The following is a 17,699-nucleotide window of genomic DNA, read 5'->3' as shown; positions in this document are numbered from 1 at the left end:
TAAAATGGACCCTGCATGAAGTACAAGATTATCTGAATTGACTATATTAATCAATTTGGGGCATTGCTTTGATTACATTTTACAGGTATCATTTTGCAAAAAAAAAAAAAAAAAAGGTTAAAATAAAGTAGTTAAAATAAAGAGCCAATAATGTGCATCCAAAAACAGACGTTTGCTCAAAAGACAAAATACTTAACCAGCTGTAACTCAATTTCTTTAAATGTCTTCTGAGGTCCCAGCAATATAAATCAAGATCAGCCCTCCAGTTATTTTTTTTTTTCCTGCTCTTGAATCCAGATGCAATTATAGATGTTCTGTTGTATGTAGAGGATGCATTTTGTGTTTCCATGCCTGCATACACATGCAGCGAGCGGACAGAGTGTGCATGATGGTTTGAGTGTACTCAGCTGTGGAGCTGCGCGCTCTGTCGGACGACTGATAGCTGCCCCGTGGGCACCTACGGCCTCGCGACCCCTCACCGTTTACCACCCTCTCTACAAAATCCTGGCTTCCTGTTGCCATTTGTTTTCGTATCTCAGGGTAGATACAATTTTGAAATGGCTACATTAGGTAAATATGGGCAAGTAAAATAATGTCAGATGGGGCCCAAAGCCTTCTGTATGCTTTAGCATTAAAAAACAAAAAACAAAAACAAAAACGTATAAATACGTCTTTGGGACACTTCGAACATGGAAAAAAAAACGTATTTATACGTTATTGGGAGCAAATGAGTTAAGAGCGTGTTCAAAATGGAGGTCGCAAGTCACTTGGGGTCTTAAGTATGCCGGGTTTCTCCTAGGTTACATATGTATCTTGAATTATACGATGCCCGTCCATAAAGATATTCGTTCATTCACAATCCACAAAAAAAAATATACATGTCAAGATGAAATTTTGTGTAACCTGTGTCGTGAAATTTGGGAGGAGTCCATCTGTTTCCAAAGACTACGGGTAATGAGCAGAGGCTTCATTCATCATAACTGCCAACATTGACATTGTTCTTTCCAGGCAGACGTTGCATGAACTGCTCCTAACACTTGAGCTGGGGGGGGGGGGGGCATCTTTTGTTCCATAACCTTACTCTGCACATCTCTCAGGGAGTCTTTCCATGTGGAAAAAAAACATTTCCAATAATGAAGCATAGTTTCCCTGTCATGGTGATGAGTGCATGTCAAGGTTTCGCTAACAATGGGGTGTTCGGCTCGCCTTGAATGGCACGCGGCTATATGAGGTCTTCGGGAGTTTGTAAAGCTGCTATGATTGTGAGTGCGTTTACATGTAGTCGAATACTGGGGCAATATTCTAATCTTGAAAACCCAAATAGGCCCGTATTTGGGTTTAAAAAAATAAATAAATAAATAAATAAATAAATAAAAAAAAATCCCCTTTTGTTACCGGAATCAAGTTGTTAAATCTACTTTTTATCACCTCCGTCTTTTAGCTAAAGTGAAATGTGTTTTAGCTGTTAAAAATTTGAACAAGTCACGCACGCTTTTATTTCCACTCGCCTGTATTACTGCACAGGAATTAGCCACAATGCACTCTATCGATTGCAGTTAGTTCACAACTCTGCAGCACGACTTTTAACAGGAACCTTGCATCTGGCTTCCTGTAAATTTTAGAATTGATTTGAAGTTCTTATTGTTTGTTTGTAAAGCTTTGAACGGACTGGCCCCTTCGTACATTTCAGACATCTTCCAGAAGTACACTCCAGCACGCGTACTGAGGTCTAAGACGAGACTTAAAACTAGGGGGGTGATAGGGCCCTTTCTGGGGTTGGCGGTAAGCCGTGGAACAATTTGTCTCACCACGTTCAAACTACTCCCACGGGGAGTGTGTTGTTCCTTGGCTTTGAGATCAGCGTGAATTGTGTGGTCCTCGGGGTCTTTTCGTTGTTTTTTTCCCTTTTTAATTTTTTTTTTATTTCTTTTTATTTGTTTATTATTATTATTATTATTATTAGGGGTGTTAAAAAAATCGATTCGGCAATATATCGCGATACTACAGCACGCAATTCTCGAATCGATTCAATAGGCAGCCGAATCGATTTTTTAACATCCATTTTTGATGGAAAGATATTCAACAAAATGTCTAAATTTCACACCTTAAGCATGGAAGAATGTTATATTGATGGAACATTAAGCCTTAATATTTTATTTCAATGCTGTTCAAAGATGAAAAATGTTACAACCTGTTTGTTAAATACTCACAGTTATAAGACTGAAGTTTCAGATCAATAAATAATAAATTTTCATACAAATTGTACAGTGTACATGTACACGTTTACTGAATGGTATTTTCTAAATTTGAGTAAAAAAAATCGCAACAATCGACTTGTAAATTCATATCGGGATTAATCGGTATCGAATCGAATCGTGATACGGATCGAATCATCAGGTACTAGGCAATTCACACCCCTAATTATTATTATTAATAATAATAATAATAAATTAATTTATGTATTATTTATTTATTTTTTATTTAGTATTTTATTGACTGTTTAAGTTTTATAGTTGTTTTTATTACATTTTATGTGTATGCTTTGGAAACGCTTATTTATGAAATGTGCTAAAAAAAATAAAGTGGATCGGATTGGAATTTTTGTTCATATTATGGCATTTGGAAAATACCTCAATTGAATGGAGCCTTACCCCACGTTTTCTGTCTCTACGGCAAAAAAATGCTACCGTGTGTCTATACAAACGTGCGTATAAGTCCGTGCTTCTGGCGGAAATACTCAAGCAGAGGTAAACAAACATGACGGCCACATTTCTGAAGCTTGAAAATGTATTTAGCGCGGTGGGAGACATAACCGTGTCTTTTATTGACTGTAGCAAGTTAAAATGGAAATGACGTCTATTTGCGTAATGACGTCTGTGCGTAACCGTTTTCGAAGGGTATTCCAATTGAGCGCAATGAGCATGTAACTCTGTCCACTATGCATGTAAACGAGATTTATCCCGTGTATTTCAGAAACCGTAAATGTTCTTTTTACAAACACCCAAAATCTGATTTTTTAAAATTTGTTTTGTAACACTGTGTAAATGTGCAACATGTACCACATTCACCCGTTCACAAATATAAATAAACGTGTTCATTTCCTGCATTTCAAATCAATTATTTTGAGGGCATAAATTTGGACCTGTTAGTGAGTATCCGCTAGTTAAGCGCTACAATCTTCTGGTAGATATTTCTCTCTCTGTTTGCACATCTGTCCGACTGAGATGAAGGCAACTTTCTCGGCGTTGCCGCACCCGAAATCAAAGCGCAACTCTCCACGGCCTGGCTCAAAGGAGGCTTGGAAGGTTACAAAGGGGAGGTCCTCAAGCAGCTTTTAGGTTCAAAAGCATTTATCACCTCCAGACGCTTCCCACTGTCGACCCCGCTCGAGCCAACTTGCTCGGATCGCGTCCTTGTCTTTCGGGGTTATTTGCCCGGACTAACACATGCTCAGGACGGTCATCAAGCCTGGTGAAGGGAAACACGAGCCCACACATACAGAACTGTTTCAAGTGCTAATATTATCGTTTTATCCTAAAATAACAGCTGCAAAATCATTTTATGCTCCACTGACTTATAATGTCTGTCTGTGTCATTGCCAACTGGCCAACTTTAGTGGTCTATAAAATTGGTGGAGCAGCCAGGACACCTCTAGTGATCTTTTGGCACGGTCAGTGCGAACAAAACTGCTCAAAGTTGTGTGCTAAAAAAACAAAAAAAACAAAAAAAAACGCAAATCGAAAATGTTTTTGTGTTTAGAATGTAAACGTGCTTGCTGTCATGACTTTATAGCAGTGCTTCTCAAATAGTGGGGGCGCGAGGCTCCATGAAGAGGGCCGAGTTTGACCTCGGGGAACATGCTTTTTTATTTTTTTTATTTTTTATTTTTTTTACTGTCCTAGAATAAAGTGCAATTGCACCTCCACTACATTAGGGGGCAGTGGCGCTCTCATTATTGGCAGAGTGTGCGCAGGGAGCATTCGCTCGGTGGTTGTTTGCACTGAACATGCGCGCTTTGCACACAGCAAAAAAAATAAAAAAATCAGCACAAATGATTTTATATATTTTTGTTTTGCAGGTTAAAGTTTTTTTTGGTTTTTTTTAAAAAAAATTTTTTAATATTGTGCTCCTGAGTTAATGTTGGTGATCAGTTTGAATGCATTATTATTTATTGATTTTATGTAATTTTATTTTTCCGTATCATATGGTTTGACATGGTCAGTCAAAAAATGTTTCTAGTTTAATTAAAGATTAATAATTGAATTTTCAGATTCACTTTAAATCATTTCTGTTACAGTTAATAAAGCTATTCTTTGTTGTAAGTTGGTCCATATTTCTTTCTTTTTTTTTATTTTTATTTTTTATTCTCATACATTTATAGTCGCGAGGGGGGGGGTGGTGGGGGGTCAGGGCGTGAGATGTTCTCTTCTTTGGTGATATAAAATAATTGAGAAGCACTGCTTTATAGCAATGTTTTTCACTTTAATCTCAGAATTCTGACTTTAAAGTGACAATTCTGACTTTCTGACTCCCCCCCCACAATCCGTAGCTCTACGTCAAAAAGTCACAATTCTTACTTTAAAGTCAGAATTTTGAGATTCAAGTCAGAATGTCTCAAGTCAGAAATTTAGTCAGAATTCCCACTCAGTCAGTCAGTCGGTCGGAATTCTGAGAATAAAGTCACAATTTTCAATTTTCACTTTCAAGTCAGAACTGTGAGAAGAAAAGGAAAACTGCCAACCATTTTTTTTACGCTTCATTGGCCCTAATCCTCTTCCGTAGTAAACTTTTTTTTTTTTTTTTTTTTTTTGAACAACTCTATTATTTCCTACAGCGGCTTTAACCAACATTTAATATCACGCGCATGTCCTTTCTTTGATTAATAGCGTCCTTTAAAATGAATAGGGCAATTGATGTTCTTCTTCTTGGGCCCGCAAGTAATTTACCATATTAACTTGCTTACACAGACACTTTTTTGTCAAAGTTTAAGAACCTTGATTAAATCAAGTTAATGGCAGCTGACTGCAACGGCATCCAAATGTCCCCAACGCAGCCCCATCCTGTTGCAGGAAGTAACGCCAATTCCGAGGGTGCCGGAAGAGGGCAACGCACCTCATTGGCTTTCCTGTGATGTCCTCGACCATCTTTGAAGATGTCCTCCAGCTCCGTTCACCTTTGAATTCTTATCACGACCCAATAGATCAGTTGTGAAATATACCCTCCAAAGTTAAGAATTCATGAATTTTACAGAGGAATATCTTTTACCAAGTCCGTATCGCCGAGGGAAAAGTTCTTCTTCTACAGAGAGAGGAAGTTGCGCTGTTAAAGTGGAAAAAAAAAAACAGATTGCAGTATTGATATTCCATGCTAAAGCTGATGCCATGTTGTTTGGAATTAACGCGTATGGGGGGGGTGGGTCTTTCCTTATTTCATAGAAAGGTCACCTTTTTATATGCCTGATAAAGGTTGAGATCACGCATCTAGCATGAAAATGATATACTGCATTCCATCCACTGGCTGCGTGTGCATGTGCTGAATAATGAATCGATATAAACGGATAAAAGCCGCCGCTAAACACTCGCTCGACACCACCACATTAGTAAGATGCCATAAGAAGTGTTTGAAAGAATTCTGCTTGTGAAGACACTGTAATAATTACCTTTGGTTCAATTTGGACTAAATACATAGTAGCATAGTAGGAATTAAGATACATTTATTTGATATTTTCAAGAAAATAGGATTCTATAGCTAAGAAATCAGCTTTGTATTCCACACCAAAGAAAAAAGTTCAAGGCAGGTTCTTCCGTTTTCACTCAGGAAAATGCACTTTATAAATACAGGATGTATAGCCATGAATTCCTTCTCAATCAACACCTCTGGGCTTCTGTTAATGTGTGGTGGTGATTTTTTTCCCGTACCCCAAGCCTGTATTTGACCATTTTGTGTTTGTTTTGTCAACAGCGGGACGTTTCTGTGGACAGACGGTTGTTTAACCCTCCAGCCAATCGCAGAGCGGGGGGCGTGTCACTCACTGTCGCCAGGCGGGGCCGGGCGAATTTGTCGGCTGCATGACGTCACTCCCGCAGCAACTTGACAGCACGCACGGATTTTTATTTTTTTTTTCCACTCACTCACTCACTCACGTTTGCATTCTCGGTAGCACTATAGCAAGCCTTGACCTGAACTAGAACTTCTTCCCGCGATTAAATGTGTCAAAATTTATTGCGGATTTAATTTTCAAATTGGAGCGGCCGGTTTTTAATTTGGAAAACCTGGTCAAAGTGTAATCATTAAATATGCTTTTCACATTTGCTATATTTGAATTTTTAGACAGATTTTGCACTGAATCACGTTACTGGAATGGCACAAAAAAAATCCTGATCAGACCTGTCTAACACATTGTTCTGCCACTGATATTTTCACTGTTGTTCGCTGTCTATATTCAAAATAGATTATTGGACTAGTCCCTCTAAATTGTGGGCCAGTCTCTTGGGGTAACATGGAGGAAAATCATAACAACTCATTAACTCGCCGCCATTTTCACATTTCGCAATCCCGTTCGCTCCCGGCTGTTTTACTGGATTTTGACTGATTTTGCAAGGCCCACCGAATATTGTGTTCTATTGCTATAAAAGTATGGAACCTATCAAAAGAAAGATTAAAGTCTCTTCTTTCATCAGGAAAAAAAAGTATGTTTCTATCCGTTTCCATTTTGCAGCAATTAGCATTAGAATATAGCCAAGTTTCATCAGTTTTCACAAATCTATTTAAAATTGTAAGTAATTGAGCTTTTTTTTTCTACATGGCCCTGGTTGATCTCCTTTGCTCTCCTGCCACCTGCTGGCCGTTTGTGTAATAACTACCATTTCTGCAACCGTTCTTTGCAGTTGAGAGGCTGCATCAAAGCCTTCTGTATGCTCTAGCATAAAAAAAACGTATAAATACGTCTTTGGGACACTTAAAACGTAAAAAAAAAACGTATTTACACGTTATTGGGAGTAAATGAGTGAAAAAGCACTTCATCTGCGCCGAAAGATGCCGGCCCACCAGGCATCTGCCCTGTATGCCAGATGGCCAGTCCAGCCGTGTACCGTTGGGAGACTTTGTTCTTTTTAATTTTAATAAAATATATTCTAATATGATTGCTCAAACCCATCTAGGAACCCACTGTGCTGCACGGTACGGTCTTTCATAATCACGTGTAACGCACATACACACAAATGTCTTCGAGATGCAGATACATGACTTTGAGTCACTTACCTTTTCCATTTCTATGCATCAAACTGAATATTATTCGCATAACGTACATCACTTTAGTTCATACGAGCAAATGCTTTTGGGACAAGGATGGAAAACGTTGCCGTGACTCACTGTACCTCCGTGTTATTGTGCTGTAAAAGAGTGCAGAGACGTTGACCTCCGTGTCAGCAACAGGCTACTTCTGGTGTCCTCAGCCGATTGTCCCGCAGGTCAAATGGAACAGGGGGAAGCAGCTGGAAGTGGAAGAACACGCATCATATTTACAATAGGAAAACACACGCTAAGTACGAAAGCAAGCCGGTACACACAATATGACATCCTCATCTCTTATCGGGCCACATCTGTTTCCTGGAGCTCAACTCCATTGAGGCGGATTGGAGAGCGGCGGCTTGTCGGGTTCGGGCCAAATCTCGATTCATAAATTCTCATCTTCCCTGAGTGTTTCCCAAAGAAACACAGGTCCACTCATTTATCTCTCCCCACTCCAAAAACTATAAACACTCTAAAGGATGTTGGCCATGTCCTGCGAAGTCTCCGACGGCTTGCAGTGACAATGGCGAGGCCGTTGTTGACATGCTGTGATGGTCGTGGTGCGGCTGGTAAATATTTGGACCGAGTCTAAACTATTGCAGCTTCGTCTGGAATTCCACCGTCAGGCCAGAACGATTGCAATGAGTTTCACACGTGCAACTCTTCTTGAAACAATTCCTCTTTTTAATCTATTATTTAAACAGCCCCTCAGCGGGGCGTTGCTTTTTCTAAAGCGGAGCTCGGAAGCACATTTCCTGTGAATATGTCAGAAATATAGTTTCTGTCTGACGGCAAAGACTATAAATTTATTTCATTTTCTTAGTATGTAAATGGGGAGGAAAAGTAGGTTCTCAATTTATTTTTCTTATCCATCCTCTCATTTTATGAAAGCATTAGGATATGAACCTTCGATTTGTGGCGTTCCACAAGGGTCTATCATAGATCCTTGTCTTATTGCACTGCTATAATTGCCGAGAATATTTGGACAAAAAGCAATCCTCACTTAACGATGATTGCTAAATGACAAAATATATGCATATGAATATGCTAATTAGACCAAAAGTCTCTTAACTCATTTACAACCCAATAACGTATAAATACGTTTTTTTAATGTTCTAATTGTCCCAAAGACGTATTTATACGTTTTTGTTGTTGTTTTTTTTATGCTAGAGCATACAGAAGGCTTTTGATGCAGCCTCTCAACTGCAAAGAACGGTTGCAGAAATGGTAGTTATTACACAAACGGCCAGCAGGTGGCAGCAAAGCAAAGGAGATCAACCAGGGCCATCTAGAAAAAAAAGCTCAATTACTTACAATTTTAAAAAGATTTGTGAAAACTGATGAAACTTAGCTCTCTTCTAATGCTAATTGCTGCAAAACGGAAACAGATAGAAACATACTTTTTGTTCCTGATGAAAGAAGAGACTTTAATCTTTCTTTTGATAGGCTCCATGCTTTTATAGCAATAGAACGCAATATTCTGTGGGCCATACAAAATCAGTCAAAATCCAGAAAAACAGCCGGGAGCGAATGGGATTGCTTCGATGAAAATGGCTGGGAGTGAATGAGTTAATTTGACAGGAAGCAGTTCTAGTATAATGTCGGGAATATAACGCTGGCGATTACACCAACACAAATTGAAAATGTAGGGAAATATGGTTGGAGTTTTGTGAAGACGTTAGCTAGGAAGAACAATCCATGCTTTTTTCTCCTTTTGTGACTACTGCAACTTGCATTGGTTGCTCCTCGGGGATATCTATTTTTGGTAGCAAAGACTTTATCATACACATGCTGTCATTTTGCCAACAGACGAGCTCACTAATAATCCGGTAATGCGTGATTCCTTGCATGTACGGTGTCAACGCATTACTTGATTCATATCATCACTACAGACTTGATTAAAATAGTGCATATGGTTCTGAACCGTCAGGAATAAGCAATAGTTTCGAGACAACACTGAAGAATCCTGCGTAATATAAATAAGAATGTGATTTCACAAGGAGCTCTTGCGGTGTGCACATATGCTGTGGATCTGTAAAGCATATACTCCCCTTGGCCCGGCCTGCTGAGGTCATGTATAGTGAATCACAGCAGCTGTAAGAGATTTACCTCTCCACCCTGTTCCGTCTCTCCCTGCTTTGTTTTATCATTCCATCCCACAATAACAAGAGTCCGCTCCCTCAGGTTGTACAGACGAAACGGCGACGTCATTAACCGCAACGTACGCGTTTGTCTGGAATGTGCATGTGTACGTGCGCACGTATGGAAGTGCGGTATGTCGGTGATCGCTGCAGTGATTCATTTATCAGCACACAGTGCAGACGCGGGCTGGGATCAACGATGGGAAAGTCGACTTCCCGTGCGGTGCGCACACGCAAGCACATGCGCACACGATCAACAACCAAAAAAAAAAAAAAAAAAAAGACAAGTGTTGTTAATGAATGGAAAGTGGTTGATGTTAAGTAGCACTTTCCGCAGAATCCTAGATACATTAAGGCAAGATGGCGTACATTACACGTGTGTATTCATGTCATCAATGGAATCATCCAATCCACTGATTTTTTTTTAACTCATTTACTCCCAATAACGTATAAATACGTTTTTTTAATGTTCTAAGTGTCCCAAAGACGTATTTATACGTTTTTTTGTTTTTTGTTTTATGCTAGAGCATACAGAAGGCTTTTGATGCAGCCTCTCAACTGCAAAGAACGGTTGCAGAAATGGTAGTTAATACACAAACGGCCAGCAGGTGGCAGCAGAGCAAAGGAGATCAACCAGGGCCGTGTAGAAAAAAAAAGCTCAATTACTTACAATTTTAAATAGATTTGTGAAAACTGCTGAAACTTAGCTCTCTTCTTTCTTTTGATAGGTTCCATGCTTTTCTAGCAATAGAACACAATATTCTGTGGGCCTTGCAAAATCAGTCAAAATCCAGTAAAACAGCCGGGAGCGAACGGGACTGCTTCTGTGAAAATGGCGGCGAGTGAATGAGTTAATCAGCCTATATTATTTCTATCCATGGTCTGTGCACTTCTAAGTTACATTCTAGTCGATTACAGCTCTCCTACGACAACAAATTGATTGGCAACTTTGCGTTGTACCCTCACGTTATCTTAGCACTAGCGGATGGATTTAAAAATGTACCAAAAATGAAAAAAAAAACAAAAAAAAACACCAGGTTCTGCTGTTGGCTAGTGTATGGCGATGGATCCTGGAGGTTAAAGTAAAGTACAGTCAAACCTCGGTTTTCGAACATAATCCGTTCCAGAAGGCTGTTCTAAAAGCGATTTGTTCGAAATCCGAAACAATTTTTCCCATTATAATGAATGTAAATATTTTTAATCCGTTCCAAGTCTAAAAAAAAACAGGGTTTTTTTTGTTTTTTTTTTTTTACTATTTTACACCATAAACTACAGTTTATCATAAATAGAAAAGGGTAGAAATAGACACTGTTTTATTTAGATATCCTATCTAAAATTATGAAAAAAAAAAACAAAAAAACAAAATGCAAACATTTCTTTTTTAAATTCAATAGTTCTGCGCACTACTTTCCTTTTTTTTTCAGCAACTTTACCACTTGCACTTGCTTTCTTCGGACCCATGATTCGGGGCTAACACACGATGCAAAACAAAAAAAAATGCGTAAATAACAATGAACAGGTCTGCTCCGAACGAACCTTGAACACGAATGTGCTACGGGGGAAGCATCCTGGCCATTCGAGTTAGCTCGGCTCCCGAGTGAGTCGCGTTCAGGTACGCTCGGCTTTTTTTCGGTTTGGTTGAGAGCCGAATTTTTGGACGATTTCTGAGACGTAAAATTCTCAAATTTTCTGGTTGAAAACCGATATGGCTGAGAACAGAAGCGTTCGAAAACCGAGGTTTGACTGTGTTTGACACTAAAAAATTAGCGCAGCTGCCACAGATGTACACACTGGTATATTTTAAAAATACATTAAGTAACCCATTTAAGTTGATTCAGAACTTGTTGGTTAAACGGTAAATGAATATGCAACCATTTTTGCTGCGAGTCTAAGAAGCGAGGTCCCATGATTCTTTGCCTTTCCCTGACCTCGATCTTGCTGGAAAAAAAAGAAAAGAAAAAATAGTAGCTTTGCTATCTATTCCCTTATCGTTCTGTTTACTCAGTTACAAAGTGTCGCTAACTGTCCAAATGAGCGATCCTCTAGCAGCATAAGTAAAACTGAGCTCGCTTTTGAAGTACCGTCGAGAGGCAAGTGAGCGTGGAGGTCTCTTTGGCTCGCTTCCGATTGGTCCGCTGAGGCAGAAGAACAAACTAAAAACATGCAAGATCAATGCCAGGCTTCTGTCAAGTTTTACTGCCTGATATACTGTTTGTATAATGTAAATGTGTATTTTACTTCCTCGCATTCTCTGCCGCCACTTCTTCTTTTGTTCTTCAATGTTTCGATTTGTTCTTTTCTCCGCAGTGACAATCAGAATATCATATTTCGCCCCGCGCCGTTGCATCGAGATTGCGCATTTAAAAACGGCGGCAAAGCTATCAGATATCCCTAAACAAACAAGATCAAACAATTGGGTCAATCTCACGATGTACTTAAGCCGGGAACTTGATTCCGATACTCCGAACTGACCCGGCAAAGGGTCTAATATGACAATTACACACTTGGAGTGCCCTGCTTGCCAAAAGCCCTCACAGTTAATGACGAGAGATGGCGGTTAATCATATCCCTATGCAGGGATCAGGGTGCAGCTCTTGGGAGCTCAAGCCTCATTGCAACCTGCCAGCGCAATCACCTTCCAGCAATTACGGCCAGCATTATTCAACTACAGCTCAGCCAAAAGCTTAGAACAAAGAGACACGGTGGCTGAGTGGCATTAAAACTAAGTACAGTTTATAGGTCAAATACACCCGACTCGGAATCGGTTTAACGACCCGTCGTCACGTAAAAAAGCAGAATGTTTGGGAGAACGTCCCAGACGATCGATTTGCGACGGATCACACGTAGCTACAACTGTTATCGATGGGCGGCGTGCTACTTGTGTAGCGCTACATGTGTTTGGTCCATATGGAAGCTGGAGAAACATGTTTATGAGAGCAGACAGTTCATAAGATCAGCTGTCCTTCATGACCAACATCTGTTTCGCCTGCCGACGCCTCGGGCTTATGTTGCGCGTGCGACTGATTTAGTGCCGCCATGCCCTGCACATACAGTATAAAAGCATCTAATGGCCATATGTCCAATGAATCTAAAACGCTCGACTTTTTATGTCTGTGAATAAAAACGAAGAGGCATGGGAAGAAAAGGTGCTCTCATAGCTTAGATTGTCTTGAAATAATAATAAAAAAAAAAAAAAAAAAGAAGAAGAAGAAACTTGACATCTGATCTAATCTCATTATGCAACCAGAACAGCTTTTACCCCAGTTAATTATTTCCAAATCTTAAACAAATACATAAGGAACACACTTCAATTTGATTTAAGTACAAGTCTGGCCTCTTGCGTCGGAAAGTACCGCTGTTGTGTATCCACTTTTGCCCGGCGTAATCAAATGACTGATAGTGCTGGCTGTGTGTTCTCCGAGATGAGGGGAAATGCAGCATCTTACTAAGATAAGAAATCAGTTCCTGCTTTTTTTTTTTTTGTTGATTGGATTACATCTGGGGGAGGGTAATCCTTCATAATGCTCACTCGGGGAGGCGTGCAGGCGAGAGAGGAAATATGGAAGAGTGAGAGTGTGAGAGGATTTTTGAAGATTGAATCCCAAGGCAAATGAAGAAAATTTATCTGGGGAGAGGTAATTAGTAACCTCGTTCGTGCAGGAGTCATGGACTGGTGAAGTGTTCTGGAACTGCCTTATGTAGTGCTGATGATTTTTTTTTTTCTTTCTTTCAGTTACAGGATGATACACAAACAAATTGACATCAATCAACATCATAATCAAACCAATTAGTATGTAGAATTATGATTGCTATCAAACTGATACCTTAAAATTGAATCACACCATTTTAGGGCACTAATTTACAATAATATATATTCATGTATAATATATATGTTCTATGTTACCCCACAAGTCTAAACATGGCGTTCTGATTATTATTAATTATTGTGTGGAATATGAATTCAGCAGAAAAATCGACTGGGTTTTATCCAAGCCAGGGGGCAGCCATTTTGACACTTCACTTCACTGAAAACAACATCTAACAATCAATCATGGCACACCTGTTTTCTGAGTTTGGTCATGTGTTATTCACAAGCTGGGCCGCGATTGGTCGTGACCAGTGATGCCATTTTCAGTCGCAAGCAAGTGACAAAATGGCCGCCGCCCCTTTAATTGTAAAGAAAATTTTTTGGGTTTGACTTCCTGTTTAACAAAAGCCGCATTTCCACTAAGCGGTGGGTCAAAGTCTGACATATATGAACAATAAAAAGCAGGGATAGACCAATAATCGGCCTGATATCGGGCATTTTGACAAATATCGATTTCGGCCTTTTGTCAAAATCTGATGGCTGATAAAAGGTCAATCTAAAACCATTTTAATCTTATTTACATTTTCAGTTAACTTTGTCAGAGACGCTGCTGACCCTGGGAACCTTCCGAACCTTTTGTTTTTGTTCGCCATTAAAACAAATAAATATGAAAGTTTTAGATTACAGGATTGTTTTAATTTGGGAAAAATGGCGTTTACTTCTTTAAGTTTCCATTTAACTTCAATAAAAAAAATAAAAAAAAATCTACATTTTGAAAAGTCTGAAAATTTGTTCAATAAAACATTACAACAAAGTAAAGACTGGCATTTTGTATTTACAAAAAAAAAATATGGCAATATATTTTGGGTTGGGTCTTATGGTTGTGTCATGATCTTGATGTTTTCAGTTGCTTATGCAGTTACTATGTGCCTTGTGTTCTATGTCTAGTTATTATGTTTACATTGTCAGTTGTTATGCAATTGCTTTGTTGTTATGGCGATTAAGTTGTCAGTTGCCATACAGTTGCATGCATATATATATATATATATATATATATATATACACCTACACAATAAAAAAACAAACAAAAGTAAAACATGAGGATTATGAATACCAGCTGCGTTAAATGATAGATGGCAACGATTCTCTTTATCAGTGCTGAGATTACACACAGATGGTCCAAGTAGTGGTCTGAAGATTAGTGGCTAGCTTTTAAACAGGGCCTGAGGTCTGCCTGGATGACTGATTGACCTCTTGGGACGCGAGTTTGACTACCATTGGACACAAGCAGAAGGACATTAGGTGGTGCTGACAGATCGTCAGTCACCTTTCTCGTCTCCCGTGAACAAGACAAGCTTCACTTTCTCTTGAGGTCTGAAAAATCGCTTTGGATGCTGCGAAGTGGAAGGAAGAAAAAAGTAGCGCGGCGTATTTAAATGTCCCCAGCGTGGCCAAAATGAGATTTATGATAAAAATTCAAGCTGTAGTAGTTAGTTGCACACTATTGCAAGATACTACAGCAATCAGAATGAGAAAATATGTTTCTGTTGATTTCTAATGAATATTTTTGGATATTTATGGTGATTTTTGTCCCTTAAATGTCCCCAGCGTGTCCAAAATGAGAAGTATGATAAAAAATACAAGCTGTAGTAGTTAGTTGCACACTATTGCAAGCTACTACAGCAATCAGAATGAGAAAATGTGTTTTTGTTGATTTTTGGTGAATATTTTTGGACATTTATGGTGATTTTTGTCCCTTAAACGTCCCCAGCATGTCCAAAATGAGAGGTATGATAAAAATTCAAGCTGTAGTAGTTAGTTGTACACTATTGAAAGCTACTACAGCAATCAGAATGAGAAAATGTGTTTTTGTTGATTTTTTGTGAATATTTTTGGATATTTATGGTGATTTTTGTCCCTTAAGTTTAGCTCATTGTTGAATGTAAATGACCAACATGCTCACTAAATTTGTATATTCCAAGAGTCTGAAACGGTGTTTATATTCTTTGACCCCTTGTCACAAAGTGCAAAGCCGCCTGAGGTGAAATGAGTCACTGACTAGCATGTCTGTGTTTAGCATGCCTTTGGTATGCAACCTGCGCGAACCTGCCCCCCCTCTCGCAGCACAGACAGGCGAAAAATTAATAGAAGCTCATATTTTCATCACATCATCATTACTTTGCAAGACAAACATTTAATCCCTGCGCATTAAAGAACATTATTCCGACGTCTCGTTCGGTCGCCGAATTAGATGATGCCGAATTAGATTATCCTGGAAAATTAGGTGTTCACGCCAAATGAACGTAATCATGACGGTGGGATCAGAAGACAATGAAAGGACCTCCCAGCTAATCCAGGCCAGTAGATGGCCTCCTTCCTAATAACGAATGCTCACCGAGCGAATAATGACTCTGGCAGTCGGGAAGTGAACAGGCAGAGCCACATGCTACTGGAAAGAGGTTAATAGCTTAACAACACTGGAGGTTGAGAGGTCTATTGACCAATTATTTACATACAGAATCACAAAGCAGAGAGTGGAACTGCAACTAATCCAATTTTCTGCATGGATTTTCCAAGGTTGATGACAAGAAAGCAATACTGCAGGTTAACCTGCAAAATAAGAGCAGGCAGCAGGTTGGTACGTCGGGTCAAACATCCTTGGTAGCATGACACTTTTTCACACTGCTGACCAACATGGTGCCTGCAGATACCTGGTGGCCGAAAAACCAGTGTGGGACAAAGTGATTTCCTAGGTTGTAGAAGTGATGATTTGGAAATTTGGGATTTTTAGAAATCAAGATATTCGTTCCCCGTCTTGTTAAAATTACGAATACGTTTTTTTTAATACTTTGTCCTTCATGCTCAAAAACGTATTTATACGTTTATTTATGGTAGCGCATACTGACAGCTTTGATACAGCTTATGACATGACAAATTCGCTTAAAGCAATGGTAGTAATTACAAATAACTGCCAGCAGGTGGCAGTAGAGTATAAGAGATCAGCCAGGGGCATGTTGCAACAAGCTCTTTTTGCCAGTGTTTTCATCAGGTTTGTGAATAATGCTGAAACTTAGCTATATTCTAACGCTAATGTCTGCATAATGGAAACAGATACAAATATACTTCCCCCCCCCCCCCCCGATTTTGGTATGGTTCATGTTTTCATAGCAATAGCATATAATATTCTGTGGAGCTTGCAAAATCTGTGGAAAAACGGTAAAAAAGCCGGGAGCGACGGGTGGGAGTGAATGAGTTCAATCATATTGTGCCGGATTAGAAAATTAAAGGCAATTAGAGTCAAAAGTGTTTACCAAACTAGCAGCGCAAAAACGGGCAACTGGTCACCTTGGCATATTGGTGCATGCAAAGTACGTTTAACAGGATAAGCCAGAAAATATCAACTGGTGGATGATATGAAGTTGTGCCGCAACTCCAAATTGGTTGAGCCGCAATCAAGGGGTACGCTATTAAAATTGTTTTTATTTCCCATGATTCTTAGATGTAAACGCAGGAAAGAGTTCTAGTTCCGGTCGACGATTCGATGCAGATGTGACTGAATATGTAAATGTGAATTTGGAAGTATTATGAAGGAATTTAATCGTTAAATTCATTTGAATTGTTTGTTGTATTATTTTATTTATGTTTACTTTTGTTACATGTATTTATTTTATCGGGATCTGCGTAATATCGGGACAAAACAATGAGATTGGAGAAATACTCCCAAGTCTCATTTTGGACTGTCCCGTGTTAAACGAGACATCTGGTCACCCGAACCAAATGAACAATGTAAATGAGTTGAAAGGTCAAATCGTATCCCGGATTCATTTTGTTTTGACACGTAAGAACCTTGAAAATGTCCAAGCTTGAATCCATAAATACGTTTTCCTTTGATGAATTATCAGCTCGGGGGAAAAAAAAAAAAAGGTAAGCTAACATGGCTGGGAAGTGATGTCATCACTGTTGAGAAATGTGGGGTCATGCTATATTAAAATCCGCTCTGCTGAATAATACAGCCACCCAGCAAAAGAGAACAGAAGGCCGGCGCACGCACGATGTAATCAAATGTACCTTTCAACTTGGATAGCCGCTGTAAATCAGATAGCGTTCTAGCAGCTCAATACTATTGTGTAAGAATAACTGCCCGGGAGGATAAACGCACAAGAAAGCCTGCTCGCTCAGGGTGGAGACAGACTTTGACTCAAAGTACTGCCCACTGACTGATTGCGTCTCTTTCTAGGAGCAGCTCAAGGAGGCAGATGCTTTATGTCTGTTTCACCATCAAATGGGCCAATCTGTGCAACAGGGAGATAAATCGAGCTCTGCAGACCAATGTTCTAACCCGTTATGGCCATCCCGACTTGAGGCACTCCTGCAAAAAAAAAAAAAAAGCCACAGAGTAAAAAAGTAACTCCTCAGCCCGGCCACTTTTTATTGCCTTCATCCGCAACATCTCATTTGGT

At 39.4% G+C, this 17,699-nt stretch overlaps 1 long non-coding RNA gene across 3 annotated transcripts in view; it reads right to left on the bottom strand.

Annotated features, from left to right (window-relative positions):
- LOC144009231 (uncharacterized) overlaps positions 1-17,699 on the bottom strand; it is a 231,410-nt gene that overhangs the window by 69,235 nt on the left and 144,476 nt on the right. For all 3 annotated transcript variants that reach the window (XR_013280864.1, XR_013280866.1, XR_013280865.1), the window contains one exon: positions 7,377-7,493. This is a non-coding gene — a long non-coding RNA (uncharacterized LOC144009231). The remainder of the gene's footprint in view (positions 1-7,376; positions 7,494-17,699) is intronic.

Source organism: Festucalex cinctus, chromosome 20 (genome assembly GCF_051991245.1).
Source record: "Festucalex cinctus isolate MCC-2025b chromosome 20, RoL_Fcin_1.0, whole genome shotgun sequence".
Taxonomy (NCBI): domain Eukaryota; kingdom Metazoa; phylum Chordata; class Actinopteri; order Syngnathiformes; family Syngnathidae; genus Festucalex; species Festucalex cinctus.
The sequence above is the reverse complement of the archived record's forward strand: the minus strand, read 5'-3'. Positions and strand labels throughout refer to the sequence as shown.